Below are 20,000 nucleotides of genomic sequence, written 5' to 3'. Positions count from 1 at the left end.
AGAGCTAGCTGTGTAGCATCAGTGTGGCTAACGGGAGAGCTAGCTGTGTAGCATCAGTGTGGCTAACGGGAGCGCTAGCTGTGTAGCATCAGTGTGGCTAACTGGAGAGCTAGCTGTGTAGCATCAGTGTGGCTAACTGGGGAGCTAGCTGTGTAGCATCAGTGTGGCTAACTGGGAAGCTAGCTGTGTAGCATCAGTGTGACTAACAGGAGAGCTAGCTGTGTAGCATCAGTGTGGCTAACTGGGAAGCTAGCTGTGTAGCATCAGTGTGGCTAACGGGAGAGCTAGCTGTGTAGCATCAGTGTGGCTAACGGGAGAGCTAGCTGTGTAGCATCAGTGTGGCTAACGGGAGAGCTAGCTGTGTAGCATCAGTGTGGCTAACTGGGAAGCTAGCTGTGTAGCATCAGTGTGACTAACTGGGGAGCTAGCTGTGTAGCATCAGTGTGGCTAACTGGGGAGCTAGCTGTGTAGCATCAGTGTGACTAACTGGGGAGCTAGCTGTGTAGCATCAGTGTGGCTAACGGGAGAGCTAGCTGTGTAGCATCAGTGTGGCTAACTGGGAAGCTAGCTGTGTAGCATCAGTGTGGCTAACTGGGGAGCTAGCTGTGTAGCATCAGTGTGGCTAACTGGGGAGCTAGCTGTGTAGCATCAGTGTGGCTAACTGGGGAGCTAGCTGTGTAGCATCAGTGTGGCTAACTGGGGAGCTAGCTGTGTAGCATCAGTGTGGCTAACTGGGGAGCTAGCTGTGTAGCATCAGTGTGGCTAACTGGAGAGCTAGCTGTGTAGCATCAGTGTGGCTAACTGGGGAGCTAGCTGTGTAGCATCAGTGTGGCGAACGGGAGAGCTAGCTGTGTAGCATCAGAATAGGAGGATGTGATAGACCGACTGATTTACAAACAATTACATTTATTACAGAAAAGCATCCCTAGTTTTTTATAATACTTATTAACACCTGCAAAAGTAAAGGATAAAATACCCATAATTGTTTCGCTTGTTTGATAGCAAGGAGGACTACAAATGCACCCTTTGATTCTATACATAAAGAAAATAATTGGAAATGTTTTTGCAGTATAGATCATATAACATTTGATCATGTTATTTTTAGCAACAGCAGTAGAAGCCATCACAGCTGACACGGGAACCAGCGCTTTTTTATCATTAATTTATACATTTGCCCTCAATAAATCTCAGAGGAAACATCCCCAATTACAGAAAGGGATGTCTCTTGAAAAATAAAAATAAAGTCACACATTAATGGTTGAATTTCTGGGACATTTGTGGAACCCGCAGCATCCCGATTGAAGTGGAGGAAACTCTTCAGTCTCTCTCTGTTTCAGCTGATAAAACAGCTGCTGTTTTAAATAAAACACTCCCTCAGGGCGGCTTTAATCTGAGCTTTAATCTCACAAAAGAGAGATGATTCAGATCCCGTGTAAACCGTCTCCTGTCTGACTGCTGATTCACAAACAGCCGGCGAGCTTTGAATCATCAGCGAGGATTAGACGTCAGAGACGGTGTAAAACAAGATGAAATGCATGCTCTGAAACTGAGCCCACAAGGACTGCTTTAAAGAATGTGGGACTGGACCCTACGAGACAAGGTCAGACAAGAGTCTTGAAGGTATGTAGTGTCTCTACTTTAAAGAGTGCTCTCCTGCTAATGTTCAGGTGTATATCAGTATGTAGTGTCTCTACTTTAAAGAGTCCTCTCCTGCTAATGTTCAGGTGTATATCAGTATGTAGTGTCTCTACTTTAAAGAGTCCTCTCCTGCTGATGTTCAGGTGTATATCAGTATGTAGTGTCTCTACTTTAAAGAGTCCTCTCCTGCTGATGTTCAGGTGTATATCAGTATGTAGTGTCTCTACTTTAAAGAGTCCTCTCCTGCTGATGTTCAGGTGTATATCAGTATGTAGTGTCTCTACTTTAAAGAGTCCTCTCCTGCTGATGTTCAGGTGTATATCAGACTACAGGAAAGGGAAAACCCCCCACAAATCACAGTAGGGCCTTTTTAAACTGGTTTGTTGAGTGATTTACGTACAACATAAAACTCAGAATGATTTACTCTGTTAGTAGTACTGTGTAAATGTTTGTGCCGTCACGTGTCCAGCCTGCGTCCCTGTCGACGTCTCTGCAGGAAAGTGACCTATTTACAGTCTAATTAAGTCATGAACACACAGCTCTGTTGAATCAGTAGGGAGGGAAAGGGGAGTCAGTGTTATTCCACTGTCCTTTTCAACTCCTGTTGCCAAGGAGAGCATTTCAAGTCATTCATTATTATCGATCCACATTTGTATTGAAATAATAGACCCAGAAAACCGTTATCATCAGATGTTAGCCGGGCCCTCCCGCATCCATCGCTAAATCTGGGACCCAGGAGAAGGAGAAGACCTACCACGCCGGCAATGGACCACACTAAACCGCCTACGAACTGGGGTCGGTCGCTTCAAACATCAATGAAGAAGTGGGGCCTGGCAGACAGTACTGCATGCGAGTGCGGTGACCCTGAGCAGACTGCCGAACACATAATCACCACCTGCCCTTTATATAGACCAGCCTCTGAAGCCAGCCTCTTCGACGTAGGACCAGAGATGCGGGCATGGCTACACGACACCGGGTTGGACCTCTGACGTAACACGAAAGAAGAAGAATCAGATGTTTAAATGTATAGAGTAAAGCCGCTGTCAGACCAAATCAAAAACGTTGTGTTGTTTTAAATAAATAAAATACAGTTTATATTGAAACAAAAATACAATACATAGTGACTGTAAGCCTTAACACAAGCCTTTTTACTGGCCCAATATTTCCCTAAACCCTCCCTAAAACAACATATATAACTTTAAATGACATAGAGTAGTTATACTGATTTAAAGAACAGTGTTGAGTTAAAAAACAAAAACTCCATGCAGGGTGGAAACATAATCTATACATTAGTTTTAAGATATAATTTATTAAATTGTGTGTGACTCACAGTGACCTAAAACGACTGTTAAATTACAGTAATGATCGTGGAGCATTATAGGAAAGTGATTCAGAAATCAATAATCTTCCATCAGCTCGTTAAGGCCGTTGATTGATCTGAGTCATGTGATCATCATTACCTCTGTCACAGCTTAATGTCGTCATTATGATCTCTTGTCCTCTTCTCCTTATTTCCTCCCATCTTTCCTGTCTTTGGTCATGTGACTGGTGAGCTCACGTTGATGAGGTCACGTCTGACTTAGCCCGCTGACATCATCCTGACACGCCTCACAGACAGGAAGTGCTTTTTTCTCACACTGAGTATAGTATTTCAGGGGAGGCAGGAACACTTGTAGTTTCTTTCTTAAAGAGAAGAATGGCTTTTTAAAGGGTTGTGAAAAAAGAAGGCCTTTAAATACTTTTTGAACACATTCGATTGAACTTGATAAATGTCATCGGTAAACAAGAAAGTAAATGCATTTATTTATGTTGTTACATCTTGGACCGGCTCACCTTCTTGTCTCCGGTCAGCAGGTTGAGTTTCTCACTGCTTTCTGTTCTGCTGGTCCACTGACATGGTTTCTCTGCTTCACTGCTGCTGATGCTGATCAATACAGAGCCTGAGTCACCACACACACACACACACACACACACACACACACACACACACACACACACACACACACACACACACACACACACACACACACACACACACACACACACACACACACACACAGACCCAGCAGCGTGTTGCAGTGTGTGTGTGTGAGAGAGAGAGAGAGTGTGTGTGTGTGTGTGTGTGTGTGTGTGTGTGAGAGAGAGAGAGAGAGAGAGTCTGTGTGTGTGTGTGTGTGTGTGTGTGTGTGTGTGTGTGTGTGTGTGTGTGTGTGTGTGTGTGTGTGTGTGTGTGTGTGTGTGTGTGTGTGTGTGTGTGTGAGAGAGAGTGTCTGTGTGTGTGTGAGAGAGAGAGAGAGAGAGAGAGAGAGAGAGAGAGAAAAAGAGAGAGAAAAAGAGAGAGAGAGAGAGATATACAACTAGGTGAAATCATAATGCAGTCAACACTTTTTTTTTTGAAGGTGTGGGAATCATTTCTCTTTTCTATTCTTGTTAATAATGATACATTTGATTTATCTAAGCGCCATTCAAGGCTCTTAAAGTCGCCGTACAAGATACACAATAAACAAACAAAAACAAAACATAACACCAGAAGAACAACAAGAAAGTATAACCAATAAGAGCAGAGGATGTGTCATGTGATCAGGGGAGATATACCAGTGTGAAGAGATGGGATTTGAAAATGGTGAGAGACTCAACATTCAGGCGGGAGGGAGGCGGGGTGCAGAAGACCTGAGAGGGCAGGTTGTGAAACTTCATAATGAATTATAGAGAGACTTTTGATATACTTAGGTCTGTGAGATGCTGACAGTAAAGTTGTTCCTTTTTTTAAATCAGTAACAACGACCACCTTTTATATAATAAAAGTTAAGTCTTTATTTTTACCAGATCAAACACAAATTATGTCGGATTTATTCAATTTGATTCCATTACAATTGTAATATTAAAGGATTTTTTATTTATTCAAAAGACATGTTTTACTTAAAAACGTAATTCAATTAAATTATATTTTTCCTTCATGTCTTTATCTTTTTAATTCTAACAGTGCAAAGTTATGGAATTGATCATCGCCAACTTTAATATTTAAATGTAATAAATTCTACTATTTAATTCATTTTATTAAATTATTTTTATTATTACTCAGAAAAAGCCATAAAACATCTAATTAATGTTCTGTTTTCCTCAGAAGAAGTAACGTCTATTTATTTTGTATATTAGCACCACATCTTATTACATCGCTTCTTTTAATTGACTTACCCTTCAGGCCTAGTTCTCAGCTGCACTTTTTCCACGATTGATGTTAGTCCTTAAAGTGGACCTATCATGATATATTTGAATAATATAGTGTAGGACCATACCTAATAAGGAATATTTATACTTTCTATTTTTCAAAATACCAAACAGATCATGCATTTGAGCCATTCCTCATTTCTCTCATGTAACACTGTCTTTGCATCATGGGCTGATTCTGTGAGAACAGCACCATCTACAGGCCTGGCATATGTACTACAGCGTCTCCAGCGCTTTCCAACGGCAATGTCCGTGGCTGTCTCCTCCTGATTGGTGGAGTTGGCCCAATATCCGTAGCGCCACTTCTGTGACGTCATAGAAGTGTTCAAATCTGGATCAGTCTGTATCAGATCTGTTGCAGCCCCTTTTAAGAGATTTGGGTATGGAGGAAAATAGTTTTCTGACACCGGGGACACATTATTCATTTATACAAGACGTACAAAGGTGCATTTTGTATGATAGGTTAACTTTCAGGGAATAAAACAAATAATATCTATTATCTTATTTTTCCCGTGAAACACTTTTTATTATGTTAGTTAGTTTTAAAGTTCACGCTGAAATCTGCAGACGGGCTGAAACGCTGGATGCATATTTTATTCAGAGAGAAAAGAGAGTATGAATAAAACATTTTATTTGTCTGCGTCGGCCGCTGCTTAAAAGGATTTGAAGCTACGGCGATGAGATGAAGGGGAGGCACCACACACACACACACACACACACACACACACACACACACTCTCTCTCTCTCTCTCTCTCTCTCTCTCTCTCTCTCTCTCACACACACACACACACACACACACACACACACACACACACACACACACACACACACACTCACTCATAACAGTGTGTGTGCAGTGCCATGCTGTGTCAGGCATGTCTGAGAGAAAGAGGGAGCAGCGTGAGAGAGAAAGGGAAACAGAAAAAAGGGAGGGTTTGTTTTGTGCCATCCGATCACATTTTTGTACCTCTGTCTCCACATATAGAACAATCTGGATCAATCCATCTTTTAAACTATTGAATAATCATGTCTTTAAGCACCGGGACAGATGGAGAGGTACTGTGTGTCTTCTTTATTTAGATTTTTCTGTATTTGTTTTTATATTTTGCATAAAGTGAAGAATTTCTTTTGCATTTTGCATTTCCCTCTCAATGTCCACAGCCATGCTAACGGTGTCAGGCTTGTCCGTATGACTACATGCTAAGTGACAGTGCTAACATGCTGATGTTTAACACGTGTACCATGTGTAGGAGCTTTAGCCCAACATTAAATCCTCCATGTGGTTTCACTGACTTGGCTGACACGCTTTACTGTATTTCCAGATACCGTTTGTTTTTGTGTTCAATGATGGATCATAGGCTTGTGTTCAGGTGTGGAATAATACAATCCATTTATTTTGCCTTAACAAACAATGCTTTGCTGTATTCACCCTACAGCGCACACAGTGAATAACACACAATGCTGAAACCTCAACCAAGACATCACCATAAGTACACCATGTTTACAATCTTATCTTAGTGTGTTAGCATGTAGACATTAGCTTATTAGCATTAACCAAAAACATTACATCTGGCGCTGATGGGATGTTGTTAGCACTGCAGGTATGCTGTCATAAACCAAAGCGTTAAAACGTCATGTTCAGCCCTTATTTAAGTAATTTCATAAATACGTACTTTTTCACTGATTTACTAAAATACTCTTTATTTGAACATAAACACAGTTTGAACACATTTGACAGCATGAGGCTCTATAGGTCATTTTATCATTCTTTCTATAACTGGAAAGTGGTAATCAAAGTCCACCAGTGGCTTAAATAGCATTTGATATCTTCTTTAAGAATCCTAACTACTTTTGTTTTGGTTCGAACAGAAAAGCCTTTTTGACTTTACAAAGATATTTTCTGGTTCTAATAAAATACTCTACATGTTTAGCACGTCAGCCTTAGTCTTCAGGTCCATACTCATGATAGCAATATCCTATTTACAATGTTTACAAAGAAAGGCTTACTATGATAAGCACAAAATATACTGAATAGATTTCGGTAGCTTGCCCTGACTTCTATGGCAGATTCTCTCAACACTTCAGGCGGTTCAGAATGAGTATTTTTGGTGCAGGTATCTTGGACGTGAAATATCTTTCTTCACCCTGTCCATCTCCTCAAGGGGCAGGTTGTCAGGGGGGGCTGCTGCCGGTTGTGCGTGGTGATGAAAAGCTGGTTCGAGGGGCCCCCAGTGAATGGGTATATGTCCCAAACAATGGAGTCTACGCCTACGTCTATAGTCTAGAGTCTATGTCTATGTCCACTTGGGGCAGGATCGCCACTGCCAGGGGCGGCCCTGATCTTGAACGTGTGATGGCTTTCTTTATGCTGTCCAACACCTGGAGGGGCAGCTTGTCCAGGTGTTTGGACGTATCTATCAGACCATCTTTGATCGGCTGTGGATCTTTCAGCTGGAAACCAACGACTTTTTCAGCTGCAGTCTTGTAGTTCTGCAGGAAGGAGATATTTCCAGCTTTCAGCACTTCCTCTGTGGCTCTGACTTTGTCTGAAAGAGCTTCTATGTCTCTGCTCAGATCCCCCATCTTCCGCTTCAGGACCAGACTCTTCTGCTTCTTCTCCTTCGTCACGGCACCTGTTCTTGTTTTCTGTTCTTTTTGGAGTAACTCCTGAAGCATGGAGAACTCCTTATTGATCTGAGTCTCTGCGTCTTTAGCCTGGTCTTCGATGTCCTTGTTGGACTGATCAAGGTTTGATTTCATGTCCTTGAAGAGATCCAGTGTTTCCTTTAAAGGCTCCAGGAGTATCCGGAGTCCCTCTCTGTAACCCAGAGCGACTTCATTGATTGGTCTGAAGCTGTGGTTGTTGTGGGAGCTTGAATGCAGACAGATCACACACACTGGAGTCTGATGGTCCTCACAGAAGAGTTTGAGCTCCTCAGAGTGCAAACTGCAAAACACAGCAGAGGGTTTCTCAGGTGGAGAAGCTTCACACAAGTTCTTCAGAGCGAGGTTACAAGGTGGATCGTATTGTTGAGATGTTGCGTTACAGACCGGACACCTGCGATTCGACCTTAATGTCCACCATCGCTGCCAGCAGGCTCTGCAGAAACTGTGGCTGCATGACAGGATGACGGGGTGTGTGAAGACCGCATGGCAGATTGGACATAGGAGATTGTCCTCTGGACGAGAAGCCATTTTCTCTCCTCAGCAAACAGACGATTTCTCACAATAATGAGTCCGTCGCGCTTTAACTCCAGAAAGTGTCCAGTAAGCTTTAAATCCAGCCGATAGCAGTGTCCCTACTGTTCCCTCCTGTGGCTGTTCTCTCTTTGTGTGGCTCTCACATGTTGGTGCATCCTTTTCTAAGGATTCAAGATTGTGTTTCCTTGTTTGTCTTCTGGTAAGAGATCATTACAGAGCCATAAATCCTGAAACATTGACCGTTATAAAGCAGGGGTGTGTCATGCCTTAATGTTTTAATATAATTATTTAGCAATAATTAGTATCTTATCTGTTTTTAACGACACCATAACGGACCAAAGGCTAGGTTTATACAGCTTGTGTTTCTGGTAAGCCGTATAAACTGACTGTGATAGTTCAGCCAGGTTTTTGTTATTACATTTGAAATGAAGTCCACCTTTTTTATAAGTAGTTTAACATCTTAAACACTTACAGCCTAGCTTATTAAACCCATTTTACTCCACTAAATCAGCATTACACTCACCAGAGATAGTTTGTAGGAAAAACGGATCTTAGTTTGTCGCCTTTTTTCTATTCCATCCAATATTTAGGCTTTTTTTGTCAACGCCTGGCATACCCTGGCGCTGCCACTGACGCTGCGTAAGCCATCGTATGACCGCCGGTGGAGTTTCTCAGGCTCTGGCAGCAACTTCGTGAGCGGTGGCAAAATCTTTGGCATGCCAAAACATTTCCGAAAGACCTTGCGAAGGTTCATTTTCGTGTTGAATTTGTGTGGCCTTCATAAGGCCATCGTGAGGGCATCTTGTCAAATCGTGTCGTTACTTTATGTGATCATTGGTGCCATCGGGCATTTTTCGCCTCATGAAGACAACACGAAGGAAACAAGAAGCTGCCCGATTGTTTTAGGAAGGCAACACGACTACGTGAAGTCCTCGCAATGCCGTCGTGTAGCTATCGTATTATAGTACAATTTGAGTTCTGTGAAACGGAAAAGGATATTACATTGTTTTTGTTACTTTCGTTGCAGTTGTATGTCTTAAATGTAATTTAGGTTAACTTCCTGTTTTATTTAAATGCTTTTATTTTGAAGGTGAGTTTACGCTGTTGACAGGAAGTTGTTGTTGATATGGAAACAACATGACGGAGTGTGTGGTTCAGGTGCCATCATGTGGCCTCCTGTAGGCATCGTACTTGCTTAGGCTGTTGACCAAGTTCGGGGCAAGTTCTTCGTGCGGGATTTACAATTCCATATTCCATCTGGTGTCAATTTCGGGACAGTGTGACGCGGGCTTTATGCAATTTGGTTTTGGGATATATAAATGGAGCCTTCTTGGTATTTTAAACATATTTACTTCACATTAATCTTCAATTTTCTTTCTATTTTGTTGTTTTGCGCAATCAAAAAATACACAAACATAACAGATAACAAATGATGAACAGTGCAGGAAGACGCAAATCAATATACGAACAATAGCTAGACTTCAATAATAATGACAGACTTCAATATCCTCCAGAGACCCACCCATTCGTTTTTGTCCTCTGTGGAGCACATTGGGTTGTGGTCCGTTACTTTGAGGTTATACATGCCACAGCATTAAGTCCAACTGTACTCCACAGAGGACATCCTGGGATTTTCAAACATATGACCTATGTGGGGGTGTGGCTTTGAAAAAGATAATTTCATTGTATTTCAAAAAGCACTATTTATAGAAAGAGAAATGGTAAGTTTGTAATTGCTAGTGTTGTGAGATCAATATTTTAATTAATTATATTAAGGGAACATCTTTGGAGTAGTGCGTTTTCAGAGCAGTGTAATCATTATTTGACCTAAATCTAAATGTTTTTATGAATGTCCTCTGAGGAGGACATGGGGATTTGCTAACTTTTTATTTCCCCCATTTCACACAACACAAATGGAGTCCACGATCGGCCAAAACTAACACGTAGGTTTCTGTAGGGTTCATGGCAGACGGATGCAGTGGGAAAACATACATCAAGTGCCTCTGCGTTTCAAAAAAGGATGGAGTACGACAAATAAAGGCTCAGTATTTGTTGCATTGAGTTGTTTTACTCTAATGCTGTCTAAATGTACATAACTAACACCCTATGTCCTCTACAAAGGACACACAATAAAACAAAACATATTTGTTTAGTTTGTGTTAGTCATTATGTTAATACCACCCTAAAGATTTGTGTGATCAAAAAAAAAAGGACATTTCTTTCTGGGTCCCAGGAAGACCTCACTATAATAACACACATGTAGAAAGAAGGGAACATGTGAATATGAAAAGCACGGATCAAAAAGTGGTTGAATAATCTTTTTTAAACTATCCATAGAGGTACAGTATTTAGTTTGAAAAGCTGTTCTAGATTGTGGTTTCCAATGTGCTTTATGAAAGGGTTATTTCCCTAAAAGAGTGTTCAGACTTACTTTAACACAGGAGTGGCTTGATTGATTTATGAAGTCAATGCAAACATCAGATTGCATGTTAGACTCCTTGTACAAAGGTGGATTTTATTGCTTCAAAACAATGCTGACTGAATATTTCTAAATCAGTTCCCGCAACTCATAAAAGACTGCATGCAAGTAGACTTTTGGCAGCTTATGGTGTCAATAAAAAACGATGAAATGCCATAAATGAGATATGTTTGTTCAAACATAACAAACTGAGTGTGATTTTTGAATTCTTTAAGATTTGATGACAGCTTCAACATTTCGCTTTGGATGAAATAAACAAACGCAGCAGACAATGTCTTAAATGTGAACATCTTTCCACCTCTCAAAGTCTCCTGACCAATAAGAAGTCAGCAGGAGTGAGTGTTGAGCCAATTACAGAGCTGCATTACTGTCTGACCTTTCAGTCTAATATCTGATGTTGGACTGGAAATGAACTGATATAAATCTCACTGTGAACTTTACATGCAGCTGAAGTGATGAAACTGCTGCACAGGGTAACACCCGAACACACACAGATAAAGAGAAAGAATAAGGTAAATAGAAATGAGAAAATTAAAAGTAAACAAAGCAGTGAGTGTAAGTCATTAACAATCTGCTTTTTGTCTTTTAAAGAGTCCTCTCCTGCTGATGTTCAGGTGTATATCAGTATGTAGTGTCTCTACTTTAAAGAGTCCTCTCCTGCTGATGTTCAGGTGTATATCAGTATGTAGTGTCTCTACTTTAAAGAGTCCTCTCCTGCTGATGTTCAGGTGTATATCAGTATGTAGTGTCTCTACTTTAAAGAGTCCTCTCCTGCTGATGTTCAGGTGTATATCAGTATGTAGTGTTTCTACTTTAAAGAGTCCTCTCCTGCTGATGTTCAGGTGTATATCAGTATGTAGTGTCTCTACTTTAAAGAGTCCTCTCCTGCTGAGGTTCAGGTGTATATCAGTATGTAGTGTCTCTACTTTAAAGAGTCCTCTCCTGCTGATGTTCAGGTGTATATCAGTATGTAGTGTCTCTACTTTAAAGAGTCCTCTCCTGCTGATGTTCAGGTGTATATCAGTATGTAGTGTTTCTACTTTAAAGAGTCCTCTCCTGCTGATGTTCAGGTGTATATCAGTATGTAGTGTCTCTACTTTAAAGAGTCCTCTCCTGCTGATGTTCAGGTGTATATCAGTATGTAGTGTCTCTACTTTAAAGAGTCCTCTCCTGCTGATGTTCAGGTGTATATCAGTATGTAGTGTCTCTGCTTTAAAGAGTCCTCTCCTGCTGATGTTCAGGTGTATATCAGTATGTAGTGTCTCTACTAGTTTAAAGAGTCCTCTCCTGCTGATGTTCAGGTGTATATCAGTATGCAGTGTCTCTACTTTAAAGAGTCCTCTCCTGCTGATGTTCAGGTGTATATCAGTATGTAGTGTCTCTACTTTAAAGAGTCCTCTCCTGCTGATGTTCAGGTGTATATCAGTATGTAGTGTCTCTACTTTAAAGAGTCCTCTCCTGCTGATGTTCAGGTGTATATCAGTATGTAGTGTCTCTACTTTAAAGAGTCCTCTCCTGCTGATGTTCAGGTGTATATCAGTATGTAGTGTCTCTACTTTAAAGAGTCCTCTCCTGCTGATGTTCAGGTATATATCAGTATGTAGTGTCTCTACTTTAAAGAGTCCTCTCCTGCTGATGTTCAGGTGTATATCAGTATGTAGTGTCTCTACTTTAAAGAGTCCTCTCCGGCTGATGTTCAGGTGTATATCAGTATGTAGTGTCTCTACTTTAAAGAGTCCTCTCCTGCTGATGTTCAGGTGTATATCAGTTTGTAGTGTCTCTACTTTAAAGAGTCCTCTCATGCTGATGTTCAGGTGTATATCAGTATGTAGTGTCTCTACTTTAAAGAGTCCTCTCCTGCTGATGTTCAGGTGTATATCAGTTTGTAGTGTCTCTACTTTAAAGAGTCCTCTCCTGCTGATGTTCAGGTGTATATCAGTATGTAGTGTCTCTACTTTAAATATGATTCCCTCTATAACAGTACAACCCTTTCTGACCCTCTCTATTTTTATTAACCCTTTACATATTCCTCTTTTTCTCTTTCACAGTTTTCTCCAATGAGGCTCGTCCACCATCTTTAGAAACCCTCTTCTTCTTCTCTGTCTGACACCATGAGCACCGTGGCCCCGGAGCCTCCATCCCCCATGATCACCTCCGTCACCCCGACCTTTGACCCCAACACCTCTCTCAGCCAGGAGGCGGAGCTTCAGAACCAGGTGGATGGAGGCTCCTCACCTGGTCTGGGCCCCAGCAAAAGCAGCTTTCCTGGGGGAGGATCTTACCTCGGAAGGGACCCCTCCCACAGGTAATGTTTATACAGAGATTACAAAAGTACATCCTTCACTCAAGTAGAAGTACAGATACTCGTGTTTAAAAATACTCTGGTGAAAGTAGAAGTACTGACTAAACTTCTTTACTCAAGTAAAAGTAAAGAGGCTTTGAAATGTACTTCAGTAAAAAGTACCCATAACTAGCAGCTGTTTTAAAGAGTACCTGACCTCCCTTTATATTAATAGAACAATAATGTCATTGTTAGCTAATGAATGTTTCCATGGTGACCAACGGCAACATGACAACGTTTCCATTGGTCCCTCTTCTTTAGAGAAGACCAGGAAATGATGGATACACGGATTGTGTTCAAATCAATAGGCACGCAATGACTCTAAATAATAATGATCACGCCACCAAACACACATTCAGACTAAAGGAACCAGCCTGTTTGGGAAATGAGAGAAGTAGAAAGTACAGGTATTTGTGTTCAACATGTAAGAAGTAGAAAGTACAGGTATTTGTGTTCAACATGTAAGAAGTAGAAAGTACAGGTATTTGAGTTCAACATGTAAGAAGTAGAAAGTACAGGTATTTGAGTTCAACATGTAAGAAGTAGAAAGTACAGGTATTTGTGTTCAACATGTAAGAAGTAGAAAGTACAGGTATTTGTGTTCAACATGTGAGAAGTAGAAAGTACAGGTATTTGAGTTCAACATGTAAGAAGTAGAAAGTACAGGTATTTGAGTTCAACATGTAAGAAGTAGAAAGTACAGGTATTTGTGTTCAACATGTGAGAAGTAGAAAGTACAGGTATTTGTGTTCAACATGTAAGAAGTAGAAAGTACAGGTATTTGAGTTCAACATGTAAGAAGTAGAAAGTACAGGTATTTGAGTTCAACATGTAAGAAGTAGAAAGTAAAAGGTGGTCATAAAAAAAAGTACTGATACCAGAAACATGAACTTAAGTACAGTAACAAAGTATTTGTACTCCACTACTTCCCACCTCTGTGTCTCACATACTTTATATGTTTTACTTCAGGTCAAATAAACCCCCCCCCCTTCACACTGGAGCGGACTGGAAGGTCGTCCTCCACCTGCCGGAGATAGAGAAGTGGCTGAGAGCGACGAGTGACCGAGTCACACAGCTCACGCACTCTGTGAGTCAGGACCGAGACAACAGACACGTGGACGTCCACCTGGTGCAGCTTAAGGTAAACACACACACACACACACACACACACACACACACACACACACACACACACACACACACACACACACACACACACACACACACACACACACACACACACACACACACACACACACACACACACACACACACACACACACACACACACACACACACACACACACACACACACACACACACACACACAAACTTCCTCACACACTTTTCACTAAAGTCAGCTTGAAGCATCCTTTGTGCTCCAGTCGATCCTCTCATACCTCATTCACACCAACGGTGTTTCAGGGCCGGTTCGGAGCTGGAGTTTGAAAAGCACCAGGTTTTCCCGTTCACACCGCAGCGGAGCAGCCTCTTAGCTCTGGAATTCGGTTCGTTTCAAGCACCAAAAAAATGTCCGGCCGGAGCAAAAGCACCACATACGTCACGCTTACGTCAAGGCGGGGGCAGGGGTGGGATCAACTCCTGAACAACAACAGAAAGCCCGCGTATTATCCCGTTTGTACACAACGATGGAGAAAGTTAGCAAGCAGCAGTGGTCCACTGAAGAGACCAGCTACCTACTGGGGATCTGGTCTTCTGAAGAGGTACAGAGGAAGCTGGAGCACAATCGGCCATTGTTGTTGTTGTGGGTGTCAGCTGTGAGGGGTTTCCGCGCGGTTTGGCTTTATGGAGCAGGCACGCAAACGGTTACGTCATGACGCAAACGATGACGCAATGACGCAGCACCAGTCGGACTCTGGGCGGTGTGAAAAGAGCCGGAGCTAAACCGAAGAACCGGTTCTGAACCTGAAAAGCTCGAGCACGGAGCTTGAACTGGAGTTGCGTTGGTGTGAATGAGGTCTCAGTGAACACAGAGCTACAGATCAGATACACGCTGAAGGCTCTTTGAGCAGCTCTCACTGATCCTGCTGTTATGTTCCATGTTAGTTGTTTGTTTCTGATGTGTTGTGTGTTGATGTTTGTCTGTTGATGTTACACATGGAGCTGCTGGGATGCAAAAGTCTTATCGTCACACACACTGGCTGGTAATTAACCAGTTCCCCTCTCGACGCTGTTTAAACTGCATCCATGTAGATGTTGTTACAGACAGGCTTGGTGTTTTGGATTCATGAAGACAGCCGAGCATCAGTCGATACAGCTGTCTGACCTCAGGCGCTAAATTACCCATAATGCCTTTCCACGGCCTTGGTGTTATGTAAAGACTCTCTTCCACAAGTCACGCTGCTGACCGATCATTTATTTATGAAGCTCAGTGTGCATCCTTCCAGTGAGAGGACAGCGTTTGGTTTACCATCATAACACTTTATACAACGAATATGCACTATTTGTAATAATGTTTTATTTTATTATTTATGTTGCGTTGTTGGAGGAGCTCAGGTCAGAATCATTTCATTGCCATTTCTACACTGAAGCTTAAAACCTTTGAAATGAATTAAAATGCACAATATGATTAATCTGAATTATGGATAGAGCGGTTTTTCTTTGTGTGATTGACTGAGTCTGTAAAGTTAGCTGAGCCTCTTGTCCAGCTCTCAGAGGAGAAGTACCTTCTAAAAATACAACATACTGTGATATTGATGACTTTCAGGACTTGTTTTGACCGTTTTCTGAAACCACAGAGACGCATTACCCTGATTCGTTTAACATGTTATTTAACATTACTTTATGAGCTCATGTGACTGAAGTGAAGTACTTAGATTTACTCAAGTACAAGCTCTGAGTACTTCTACTTTTACTCAAGTACAAGGTCTGAGCACTTCTACCTTTACTCAAGTACAAGATCTGAGTACTTTTACTTTTACTCAAGAACAAGATCTGAGTACTTCTACTTTTACTCAAGTACAAACTCTGAGTACTTCTACTTTCACTCAAGTACAAGACCTGAGTACTTTTACTTTTACTCAAGTACAAGATCTGAGTACTTCTACTTGTACTCAAGTACAAGATCTGAGTACTTCTACTTTTACTCAAGTACAAGATCTGAGTACTTCTACTTTTACTCAAGTACAAGATCTGAGTACTTCTACTTTTACTCAAGATCTGAGTACTTCTACTTTTACTCAAGTACACGATATGAATACTTCTACAACCTCTGCATTTACATACACATATCTTATATCTTATTCATGCTGCAGCAATGTAATGAATATATTGAAACGTCCATTCGCATACACTCGACCTCTAACTCTCTGAAAGTCTTTCTATTTACATTTTCACTTGTTTTCTATTTAAAAGACAGGAAAAGAAAGTGCATGAAAGCCGTGTGAGCGTTCTGCTCAGCTTCTGTTTCGTGCAGTTCATTCAAAAGGAACCCCTCGTTAGTGTCAGCTGAAGGCCTTCATCTCCTCTTCACTAATTCTCTCAGAATTAGCATGAACTGTCTGTCATGCTGCATTCATGAACCGATGGAAAAAGTCTGACACCTGGAGCTTCCACATCAGCTGCTGTGCACTGGTGTGTTCAGGAGCAAGTCATAATCAACATCAATGTTTACAGAGCTGCTGCCTCACCCTTTCCTTCACTGGTTCATAAAGAGGCCGATGGACTCTGTTCAAAGTTCAAAGTTTAAAGTTCAAACGCAGTCAGCGTGAGGACCTTTATTGATGATGTGTATTTATAACTAGTGACTCCGATGTTTCCTCATCGTCAGGATACTCCTCCTCCTTTCATCTCCTTTCCTTTCCTTTCATCTCCTTTCCTTTCCTTTCATCTCCTCTCCTCCCTCTCCTCTCCTCTCATCTCATCTCATCTCCCCTCCTCTCCTTTCATCTCCTTTCCTTTCCTTTCATCTCCTTCCCTTCCTCTCCTCTCCTTGTGTCTCCTCTCATCTCTCCTCTCCTCTCTTCCTCTCTCCTCTCCTCCTCTCTTCTCCTCTCCTCTACTCTCCTCTCCTCTCCTCATTTACCCTTCGTCTCTCCTCAGTTTTTCTCCATCCTCCCTCTCCTTTGTGTGAATAAAACATGACCGCAGCAGTTTCTTGTTTCCAGTAACAAATCCTAAAAGTGAGGAGTAAGTTGTGTGTGTGTGTGTGTGTGTGTGTGTGTGTGTGTGTGTGTGTGTGTGTGTGTGTGTGTGTGTGTGTGTGTGTGTGTGTGTGTGTGTGTGTGTGTGTGTGTGTGTGTGTGTGTGTGTGTGTGTGTGTGTGTGTGTGTGTGTGTGTGTGTGTGTGTGTGTGTGTGTGTGTGTGTGTGTGTGTGTGTGTGTGTGTGTGAACGAGAATGTTTTCTATTTCCTGTCAGGAGCTGAGTCACTTTAAAATCAAATTAAAATTTAAAACGAGTTCTGTCCATTTTTAGACCCTTTCCCTCCAGCAGCATTTATTTCAGGAACCCAGAAAGGGTCTTAGGACAAGTCGTGTTTCCCCGGGTGGGTCGACCTAGTGTTAGTTGGTAGTTAGTATTATTATTAGTCAAATGCAATATTTATTCCATCTATCAACACGTCTTTGCTCTGGGTTTGCATTCCTACATTGTTCTATGTTACTTATATCACATTGTGTGTGTGTGTGTGTGTGTGTGTGTGTGTGTGTGTGTGTGTGTGTGTGTGTGTGTGTGTGTGTGTGTGTGTGTGTGTGTGTGTGTGTGTGTGTGTGTGTGTGTGTGTGTGTGTGTGTGTGTGTGTGTGTGTGTGTGTGTGTGTGTGTGTGTGTGTGTGTGTGTGGTCATGAGACTTGCTGCATCACAGCCTGGTTCTGGGAAGTGACAGGTCAGGCTTAGTGGCGACATTATGTGTGTGTGAGAGAGATAGAGAGACAACTGCATCTTTGTAGTGTGTGTGACTGATGTCATCCGGACTGTGTGTGTGTGTGTGTGTGTGTGTGTGTGTGTGTGTATCTGTACATGACTTTGTGTGTGTTTAATCCATTCACTAACCTCTGAAACAAATGTCATTTTGTTTTTTAACTGGATTTCACGAGATATGATCAGATTTCTCTTTTTTAAAACACCAGACTGAAGCAGGTGTTTTTCTGCAGTCTGCAAACCACTGGAGGTCAGCAGAAACAAGATGTTCAGGTTCATATGTTGGTGGTTTGCTCCCTCTGGTGGTGGAAATACCTCAATCTAATGTTAGTGATTAACCAGAAAGAGATAGATGTATAATAATTCCCAAATCAACACATTTTTATTTTGCAATTAGTACAAGCCGATTTTCAATTTTCAATTTTGTCTACACTTTTTTTTCTCCTTTGGGCACTTCTCCTCTCCTCTCCTCTCTTCTCATTTCCCCTCATCTCCTTTCCTCTCCTCTCCTTTCCTCTCCTCTCCTCTCCTCTCCTCTCTTCTCCTTTCCCCTCATCTCCTTTCCTCTCCTCTCCTTTCCTCTCCTCTCCTCTCCTCTCCTCTCCTCTCCTCTCCTCTCCTCTCCTCTCTTCTCCTTTCCCCTCATCTCCTTTCCTCTCCTCTCCTTTCCTCTCCTCTCCTCTCCTCTCATCTCCTTTCTTCTCTTCTCTTCTCCTCTCCTCTCCTCTCCTCTCCTCTCCTCTCCTCTCTTCTCTTCTCCTTTCCCCTCATCTCCTTTCTTCTCTTCTCCTTTCCCCTCATCTCCTTTCCTCTCCTCTCTTCTCTTCTCCTTTCCCCTCATCTCATTTCCTCCCTTCTCTTCTCCTTTCCCCTCATCTCCTTTCCTCTCCTCTCTTCTCTTCTCCTTTCCCCTCATCTCCTTTCCTCCCTTCTCTTCTCCTTTCCCCTCATCTCCTTTCCTCTCCTCTCTTCTCATCTCCTTTCCTCCCTTCTCTTCTCCTTTCCCCTCATCTCCATTCCTCTCCTCTCTTCTCTTCTCTTCTCCATTCCCCTCATCTCCTTTCCTTTCCTCTCCTCTCTTCTCTTCTCCTTTCCCCTCATCTCCATTCCTCACCTCTCTTCTCTTCTCTTCTCCATTCCCCTCATCTCCTTTCCCCTCATCTCCTCTCCTCTCTTCTCCTTTCCCCTCATCTCCTCTCCTCTCTTCTCTTCTCTTCTCCATTCCCCTCATCTCCTCTCCTCTCCTCTCTTCTCCTCTCCCCTCATCTCTTTTCCTCTCCTCTCCTCTCCTCATTCACTTGAACACTTTAAACATCTATTTAACAGACTATTTAAGTAACCTTTTGACACATTTAACATTTACTTTTATCTACTGAGCACATAATTGTACTTCTCTCTAGTGAGGAAGTTGTTCCTAGACAGCGCAGATATTCTCTGGTCGCCGGCTCCATCTAGTGGTGTAATGTATGTATTACAACAACGTGGATCTGTCATTCATTTAAGACGTTTTTCACAACATATACTTTGATATCAAAATAAACAGTGATGTTCAAACTAGTCTGTTGATTCCTTTGTTCAGGTCTTCTTGAGTGACCTTTGTGTATGTTGTGCAGGGAAAGGAGGTTATTGTTTTACTGCATCCAAATGCTAGGAAGTCATATGTTGAAACGTTATATCGTAATGAACATAAACACTATTTAAAGACACTAGACATTTTGTAAATATATACACAATCAACAGCAGCTATCAATTGTATGAATATAACTACATGTTCAAATTCATCTGGGGTTTTAACAGTTAGCGGGTTGCCAGATATTATTAATACATTTTTATAGCTCTTTTTCCGAATGCTCAAAGACACTTTACACAAAACAATACAAAGAAAAACAAAGAACATGAGCAGTACTCCTAATCCAAGAGTAACATGGAGGCGGTTGTTGATCAGAGTTTGAAAGATAAGTGAGTTTTGAGATATCTTTTTATATGATGTGTTTGTTTTGTTACCAACCTGGCAACATGTCCGGTGATCAGCTGTTCAGACGTTCAGCTCATAACTCCTCGTTAAATCAGGATCAATCAAACCGGACTCTGCGTGTTAATCACAGCTCTAGAGATGTATTTTAAAACTTCAGAGAGCCAGGTTTGCTGTTTCAGGTCTTTATGCTAAGCTGCTCCAACAAAATATAGCATTATTACGAATTTACAACACATTTTAAAGCATTTCATAACTTA

At 41.7% G+C, this 20,000-nt stretch overlaps 1 long non-coding RNA gene across 1 annotated transcript in view; it reads left to right on the top strand.

Annotated features, from left to right (window-relative positions):
- LOC307047485 overlaps window positions 1–14,304 on the top strand; it is a 37,325-nt gene extending 23,021 nt beyond the window's left edge. The window contains exons 2-3 of the long non-coding RNA XR_013810442.1: window positions 12,596–12,852; window positions 13,858–14,304. This is a non-coding gene — a long non-coding RNA (uncharacterized lncRNA). The remainder of the gene's footprint in view (window positions 1–12,595; window positions 12,853–13,857) is intronic.
- Window positions 14,305–20,000: the final 5,696 nt, after the last annotated feature.

This window comes from Notothenia rossii (genome assembly GCF_949606895.1).
Source record: "Notothenia rossii genome assembly, chromosome: 7".
NCBI lineage: Eukaryota > Metazoa > Chordata > Actinopteri > Perciformes > Nototheniidae > Notothenia > Notothenia rossii.
Note: the sequence above shows the minus strand (reverse complement) of the source record. Positions and strands in the feature narration are given on the sequence as shown.